Source organism: Sapajus apella, unplaced genomic scaffold, assembly GCF_009761245.1.
Source record: "Sapajus apella isolate SASKATOON/1434 unplaced genomic scaffold, GSC_monkey_1.0 scaffold52, whole genome shotgun sequence".
NCBI classification, from domain to species: domain Eukaryota; kingdom Metazoa; phylum Chordata; class Mammalia; order Primates; family Cebidae; genus Sapajus; species Sapajus apella.
The window spans coordinates 5,169,966-5,178,995 of record NW_022436992.1 but is presented as its reverse complement, the minus strand read 5'-3'; positions in this window follow the sequence as shown (position 1 = coordinate 5,178,995).

The window sequence follows — 9,030 nt, the reverse complement described above, 5'->3', positions numbered from 1 at the left end:
CATTCCCAGCAGCAATGTGTGAAGATCTCAATTTCTCTACTTCCTTGCCAACATATTATTATTTTTATTTTTTATTATTCCCATTCTTACAGGTGTGAATTGGTATCTCATTTTGGTTTTGATTTGCAATTACCTAATGGATGATGATAACCATCTTTTCATGTGTGCTTATTTGCCATTTGTCTATCTGCTTTAAAAATGTATTTATTCAGATCTTCTGTCCATTTAAAAATTACACTAGTCAAATTGATATTATTCAGTTGTAAATGTTTTTTTATATTCTGTATATAAGTTCTGTATCAGATACAAAATTTGTAACATACTTTATTCCATTCTATGCAGTTGTCTTTTCCTTTTATGATGTCATTTTCAGCACAAAAGTTTTTAACTTTGAAAAAAATTCTTTTATTTTGTCTTGTCACTTGTGCTTTTTGTGTTGTCTCTAAGATATTATTGCCCAATTCAAGGTCACAAAGATTTATACCAATGTTTTTGTCTAAGAACTTTATATTTTATATTTTCTTTATATTGATTTTTCCATCCTGCAACATTGTTACCTCCGTTATTATTTTAATTGTTGTTTGATGAATTTCTTTTAATTTGGTTTTTTTTTAACTTTTCTTTGGGGTTCAGGGATACATATGAAGCAACTTCAAAGACAAAAAACATCAGCTCATACAGATGAGAAAGAATTAGAGCAAGACCTCTGGCAACTCAAAAAGCTAGAGTGTCTTGTTACCTCCAAACAACCACGTTAATTCCTTAGCAATGATTCTTAACCAGATGGAGCTTGCTGAAGTGACAGAAACAGAATTCAGAATATGGATAGAAAAAAAGATCATCTATATACAGGAGAAAACCAAACCCAATTCAAAAATTTGTATGATATTTTTATACACCAAATTATGTCACTAGTAAATAGAGATAATTTTACTTTCTCATTTTCAATCTGGAAGCATTTTCTTCCTTTCTTTTTCCTTCCCCTCCCCTCCCTTCTCCTCTCCCCCCTCCCCTCCCTTCCCCTTCCCTCCCCTCCCTTCCCCTCTCATCTCCATTCCCTCCCCTTCCCTCCCTTCTCTTTCCCTCCCCTCCCCTCCCTTCTCTTTTACTCCCCTTCTCTCCCCTTCCTTTTTCTTCCCTTAGCAGCAATAGAAAAATGTGAAGGAAGATGACCCTGTTCTTATTTAGGTTTTAAAAATCTGATTCAAGCACCTCTATATAATGAAATAATTTTGCAATCAGGACCCTGATTGTAAGGACATCTGGGAAATACAGATAGAACACCAGAAAGAGGCAAAATTGCATAACTAGCTCCACATATACTTGTTATATACCTATGCATTTTATAATTAGTTATTATTTTGAGACAATCAAAATCACGTAGTACTATTTTGTGCTTAAATAGTTACCTGTTAATTTAATCCCTTTCCCTCTCCTTCCCTCCCCTTCCCTTCCCTATCAATCCCTCCTCTCTTTCTTCCTACTTACTTTCTTACTTTCACCTCTCTTGTTTAGAATTTCCAGTTTAATGTTAAATAACAGTGAAAGAGCAGATATCCTTATCTTGTTACTAATTTTAGAGGGTTTACCTTGGAGTTTTTCTCTATGCCCTTTGTGAAGTTTAGGAAGTTCTTCCCAATCATAGTTTGTTGATTGTTTTTATGGCAGAGTATTTAAGTGTTGTTTTTCTGCTTTTATTATAATTATGCTGTGACTTTTTCTTTTCTTATATTGATATAGTTGGTTACATTGATTGATTTCAGATATTAATCCAACTTTGCATTTCTTGGAATAATTCCACTGGTTAATGATGGATAATCTTTCTTGTATGTTACTAGATTAACTTTTCTAGCATTTTGTTGAGGATTTTGGCATATATGTTGGTCTATAGTTTTATTTTACCGTATACCTTTGTCTGCTTTTGGTATCGAGGCAATAATGGTCTCAAATAATTAGTTGAGAATTGTTTTCTTCTTTAATTTTGGAAGAGCTTGTAAAAAATAGGTATTAATACTTCTTTATATGTTTGGGCTTTTATTTCATTTTTTACGATTTAGCATGCAAATTATGAAAGTTCAAATTTAAATCGCTTGCTCTTTCTTAATCTTTTAAATTTAGATTATAAATGTTATTATGTTTTCAAGTATTGCAAATAGTTTGTACATACTTCAAATGATGTTTTGTCCTGTTTAAAACAAATTAATTACTTTCAACATTTCAAAACATAATTATACATTCTATATATTTGATTTGCTTCATAAGTTTCATTGTCTGGTTAGATATAAAATATACCATATTATTAGATCATTCTTATAAATGCAATAAATAACATTATGACTATAGTGAATGTAAAATTATTTTAGATGGCCCAACACCTTAAATACATTTAGTAATATTAAACAAAATTCTATTTGTAAATTTATAGCTTAATTATAAAATCTAAAATTAGTGTTGAATATGGTTATTCTAATAGGCCACATTAAAAATATATAGATTTACTAAAAATATAAAAAGTATGCATATTATAAATAATCTTGTTACATAAAACATCAATTATTAACAGGTACTATTTAAACACAAAATATTACTACATGATTTTGATAGTCTCAAAATAACTGCACTAATTATAAAATGCGTACCTATTATGATAACAAGTATATGCGGAGCTAGATATGCATTTTTGCCTTTTTCTGGTGTTCTGTCTGTACTGCAGCATCTGACATCCAAAATCTATGTTTCCCAGATGTCCTTACAGTCAGGGTCCTGAGTGCAAAATTATTTCACTCAGGACCCTGAGAGTTGTATATGTTGTATATAGAGGTACTTGAATCAGATTTTTAAAACCTAAATAAGAACAGGCTTATCTTCTTACAGTTTTTTGTATTGCTGCTTAAAAGCATGGCTGCATCTAGGTACTAGCTCTGTGGCTTTGGTGAGGCAATGGTGTGGCAGCAGCAGCAGCCTCCCAAATCTCTCTTTCTCTTCTACTGTGATATGATCCTGAACTCAACAGTTCTAGTAATAGGTCCAGATTTCACATGTTTCTGATGGAAAGGGGGTTATAATTCCCCTGGAGACACAGTTCAGAGTCACTCTTTTGAGAAGCTTTCCTCAGGTCCCTCTCTATAGTGAAGCCCTCCAACCCTTCCAGGGATTGTTTAAAAGCGCAATTCTCAGTAATAAATCCCTACATAGCTAAAATAGTTTCCATTTCTTTTTCTTGAATTCTGTTAACTTTGGCTGTTTAAATCTAAATCTTCTTGGTGTTTGAAGCTATGTTTTCAACAAGGAGGGTAGATACTCTTCAAATTGCCTAAGATTTCTAACAACTAAATACTTAAACCGCATATGAGTCCTGGAGCAGCAGATGACAGAGTGGTTCTTCTGCTGCCCAGACTACCACACTGAGCACCCTCTTTTAGTCATTCTGTGATGGGCTTCAAAGTCATATGCAAGTTGAACTATAAATAAAATGGATAATTACAAGCATAAAATTGTAAAACAATGAACTTATAAGAAGCAAAGTTCAGACCTGTACAGAGTAGGCAGACAACGAAAGTTATTGAAAGATGAACTAGTAAATTTCAGATTATTGTCACATTTTTTTCTTCTTCCTCTATATTTTTTCAGGGTATTCATTCATTTCTGTGTTTTGATGGGAAATTCTCTCTCATATAATAATTACAGTTTCACAGAAATTGTATGTGCCATGACAATGCATGTCACCACTTCTACTACTAATATCCTCATTTCATAATGGGCTATGGGAAAGCAGCAATCATATTCTCCTGGACTCTGATGGGAAATATGTCCAAAACTTCTGCTCTAACAAGGTTTTCTAAAATGCCTGGTTCTTCTGGCATCTTTTTCTCCTCTAAGGGATTATAACATTTCTCAAGATCAACAGAAAAATAAAAGCCTTTGAATAACACTTTCTTCTTCAAAATGAATTATTTCTGGTGAACTTTAAAGCCTAAGGCCTAAGTGTGAGAAGTTTAAATCTCCGCATCTCATACATTTCAATAACCAATCATTGTGTTCTTTTTGTGTCCTATATTCAGTTGCAAGAACTCTTCCTTGAAACAATAGATTCTTCATTATTTAATGGTTTAAAAGATGGACAGTCATGTTTTAAGTTGAAATTACTGGGAGTGAGAGGGAAATAATCCAAATCTCAAAATACTAAGTATTTAGCATATTGATGCAATTTAAAGTGGAAGCCCTTTGTTGGGAATTTTCATAGCAGTACTGACTCACATTGAGTTTATCATAAAAAATACAGGATTGGATGTGCAGCATCCAATGACAGATGGCTACAGAGGTAAAGCAGAGCCCCACTCCACAGGGAAAATTGAAAACCCAGCTCAGAAATGGAATCATGCACAGCAAAGACAGACAGGTATTTGAAGGCACAAGGTCACAGAATATGCCAAACTGACATTTTTATGCAAGCTTAAATTCTGGTTCTATGGAAAGGTTAAAAGAGCAAGAAATTGCAGGTAGTATATGTACTATGTACGGTCAGCTTGAGCAACATTGAAATCTGGGAATATCAAGGCATGACTCCACAGAGTAGATGGAAATAATGAAGGCAAGATCCAGAATATTTTATTGATGAAATTGGCAAGAACTAGGCCACCAGATGAATGAGCTGGGCTTCAGTCCTAGAATATTAAGCAAGCAAACAGCAGAGTACAGAGTAGAGATCAACACACAAACTGAAAATCGCAGTGACAATGAGACGAGCAGGCATGAGTATTCCCTGCCAAGAGAAGTAGGACCTAGAGGCAGGAGGTCTTATCTTCTGCCCTTGTCCATTATCCACATATTCCCACTGTGGGTAAAGGGAATACTCGTCTGACTGGATCAGATTCCAGAATAATGATTTTGGGTAGTTACTGACCAATTGGGTTATACTGCATCAGATGTTCATAAACATAGATATGACTCACTCTGTTTTCCTTTCTTCCTCTAATTCTCTGGCATTTCTTTTCATTCATACAACAGAATAAGCAAAATGAGCCAAGGTCTGCCTCCTTGGGGTAGATACTGCTATCTTATTCTTTCTCTTTTGTAATGAAAAGAACAAATTGTTTAAAGAAAGTATTAACTAATGTTACATTTTAGTGGTTTTTAGACCTCAACTCCAAGCCGTGTTTAACAGAAAGCCCTACGTTATCTGAGGGTACAAATCTAGATCATAATAATTAAGTGATGCCTTGTTTCTCATTTGCCATTATTCTTGTGTAAATATACCTTTCCTCCATGAAATTACAGGGAGGAAGGATGGCTGAAATAAAAATGATTTTGGTATCCCCAAGTCTCTTGATTATAATCTCATTTTAAGACCATCTAATCAGGCTCTGGACCCTTGGGATTAAAATATAATTTCAGGACATATTTAGTGCCTACAAATTAGCCAAGGCGAAATTTGATATGTGTTACCATACCATCCCTATAGAAAAAAAAATGAGTAAATAACTGGACAGAAATTACATTGAAAAAACGAGAATGAAAGAGACCAAGTAAACATGATTATATTTAAGAGAACAGTGGGAGACACAGCAGATAATAGAGTAGAAGCAGAAGGAGCAATACCAAGACAACTGAAAGTGCCATGGAGGTTGATAAAGGAAGGATGGAAAATGAGAAAACTGTCAGTCTAGTTACATGCGACCGAGACAAAGTAGAGTGGGAAAAACAGATCAAAGGTTAATTAGATTTAGGAACTGACATATGGTGGACAACTTTGGATGTGCAATTTCAATAGAATGGTAGTGATCTCAACAACTGTTAAGAGCTAGAATTGAAACAAGGAAATGTAGGCCCAAAATTGAGTGAAAGGAGAGAGAGATAGGCTTTTTGAGGAGGGTTGGAAAGTGATGAAACCAATAGCATGGGAGTAGACCCCAAGATTTGTATAAAATTTGTATAGGATTAAAAATACTTCTCAAGAAACTGTCCATTTAGAAGAGTCCGGTAGAAAGGTCTTAAGTCATAATCCAGAAGGTTTTAAAGGAACTAAATGTCACAGATGAACAACGTCTATCACATGCTCTGATATAGCAGCCTAACAACCTTGAAAGATATTCAGTTACTTTGTTAAATATGCTGATTTTCGTAGGTCATGCTCATTATCATCCTATGTTGGTTCCTGGTTATCATTTCTGTCCTCAGAAACTAGATGTTTGATAATCTATTCTATACTTTTTGTCCAAAGTCAGTGAACACTTATTGACATTGACCTTCACTGTAGAATGAATAGAATTCTACTCATCTACTCATCAGAGGGCCACATATATCTTTGAACTGTCTGTCCTTTTTTTTTTTCTTTTTTTTTTTTAGACAGAGCTTCACTCTTGTTACCCAAGTTAGAGTGCAACAGCGCGATCTCAGCTCATTGCAACCTCCACCTCCCAGGTTCAAGCGATTCTTCTGCCTCAGCCTCCCAAGTAGATGGGATTACAGGCATGTGCCCCCATGCCCAACTAATTTTGTATTTTTAGTAGAGACAGGGTTTCTCTATACTGGTCAGGCTGGTCTTGAACTCCTGACCTCAGGTGATCCTCCTGCCTCAGCCTCCCAAAGTGCTAGAATTACACTGTTTGTTTTTTTAAACATCTCAGATCTTTCACTTAAAAAATGAAGAACTAGGACCAGAGGGTGTGTTACTGTTCCCCGAATCATTAAATACTTTGTGTCACAACCGAAAGCCATGTACACTTTCTGATTCAGTCTGAAGAATTTTACTTTATTTTCAATTTATTATTTACTTAATATTCATACCTTATTCTTTTAATTATCTATTGCTATATAATAAATGAATCCTAAAACATGATGGCTTAAAGCAACCATTGCTTACTCTCTATTTTTTTCTGGGTTAACCATGTTCATTTGGGTAGTTCTCACTCAGAATTTGTCTATGCAGTGGTAGTGAGACATGAGGAGCTGAAGTTATCTGCTCCCCAGAGGATTTGATCGTGTAAAACAGCTGACTCATATGATGGTGACTGAAGGCCGGGAGCTCAGCTGCAACTGACCACTGGAGCATTTGCACATGGCCTCTGTGTGTCATTTACACAACTCCCATCATGCTGTCTGTGTTCCCAGATGGAGCTCTTTAAATGAGCACTGCAAGAGGCCCCAGAGAATGTTACAAGGTTTCTTATGAGCAAGGCTCAGGAGTCCCAGAATGTTCACTACATTCTATTTATCTAGGAAGCCACTTAGGCCACTATTCAAGGCTAGGGAATCTAGTCTCTACTTTTCATATGAGAAGCAGCATGTTTATATGGAGAGAAACAAATTGGTGGAATCCATCTTAAGATACCATCTCCCATATCCACTTATGTTTTTAATAACTAAAGATAGTTAAGAATATTTACAATCTTTCCCCTAGATTTGCTATGTCTATTGACAATTTCTCATTCATCATCAAATCTACCATTATAAGATCATGAAAATGGAAACATACTAAATTTCCAAAGTTAAGATGGTTACATGTTAATACATCTTTTAAACTGTTTTGGAATTATTGGCTAAAACTTTTTAAAAGCATTAGTAGATTTTAAAATTTACAATATTTTCCTCTTATCTAAATAATGAAGCAGAACTTCTAAGAGGTAAATATACACCTATTCTTTCTGTGTAGCGTGCTGCCTATATGTAGCCTGATTTGCTCAAGCATCTTTTTTTGGTATTATTGGTATAAAACAGACTTTTAAAATATTTTGCCTATTTAAATTATACAAGCATTACTAAAGTTAGTCTTGCCTGAATTTTCAGCTTGTCAGTATAATCATTTTAAATCATCTTTCGCTTTTGAGTCCTAATTATTCGTAATTGAGTTCTCAACCTCTCATGGCCAAAAATGATTCTACTCTCCACTTTTATCATGGTCATCAAAAACAAAAAAAAAATTAGGTTCTCCGTGTTAAATATTTTTTTCCTCAAGAAAATAGAAAATTTGTAAGATACCCAGAATGAAAAAAAGGGGCAAACTTGCTATTTAGGAAAAGAGAACTGTGCATGACGTCACTGCCATGAAAATCACGTTTCAATACCTGAAAAGAGACCCGTGAATCTAAAATAAAGGTGAGACGTTGCCTGTACTGAACAATGAGGCCTACCTCACTTGCTGGCATGATTTTTCCTTCGTCAGGGACACTGTCCACCCTCTCAAGGCATGAAAGTAAACTCATGGAGAAAGCAATTGCATGGTAGTCAGAGCTAGTTGTGGCTCTGCTGCTGTTGATGCATATCATGGGATGCTTTTGCCTCTTTTCCACACCCAAACAAGGTTAATAAAACTTGACCTTGCTTTAATATGGTCATTAGGAGGATGAAATAAAATGAGATGCCAAAGCAATTTGCAAATGTAGGAGCACTAGAAAACAGTTTCTTATGATTGTCCCAAAATAAATTTCTAGTGTACATACACATTGTACATTAATTTGCTAGGTAGAAACATTTTTGCTAAGCCTGAGTGGCAACACTTTAAAGTGAATCTTCAAAAGCTGCTGATTTCTTGGTATCCCTTTAGTTTAAAATAGCTCCTCTATTAGATGCACAGTCCCCAGATAAATTGCATGCTGTGATTCTGTTATTTGTTTAAATTAAAGAAAAAATGGTTTTTTTTTTACTTCGTATAAAAGCATTACTTGATCATAGGAAGAAAATTTAAATGTACAAATAGATCTTTTATAAAAAAGAAGCATATTATTCCACTACACCAAGTAACAACCATTAACCACTTGGTCTATTTCTATAAATACAGATAAATACAAAGAAAGGGAGATGAATATATATGGCTTATCTGTTTTATTTATAGCTCTTTCTATGTAACAATATAATATGTTCTGGAAAATAAAGTATGGCTAGTAAAGGGTTTAGAATCTCCCCTATTTTCAAATTTCTGTAGAGGACAGTGCAGGTAATTTGGACAAGAAATTTCTGTCCTTATTAGGAGAAATCATAGAAAACGACATTCAACTAACGGAAATCTTAAAGAATTATCAAGCAAGAGTAATG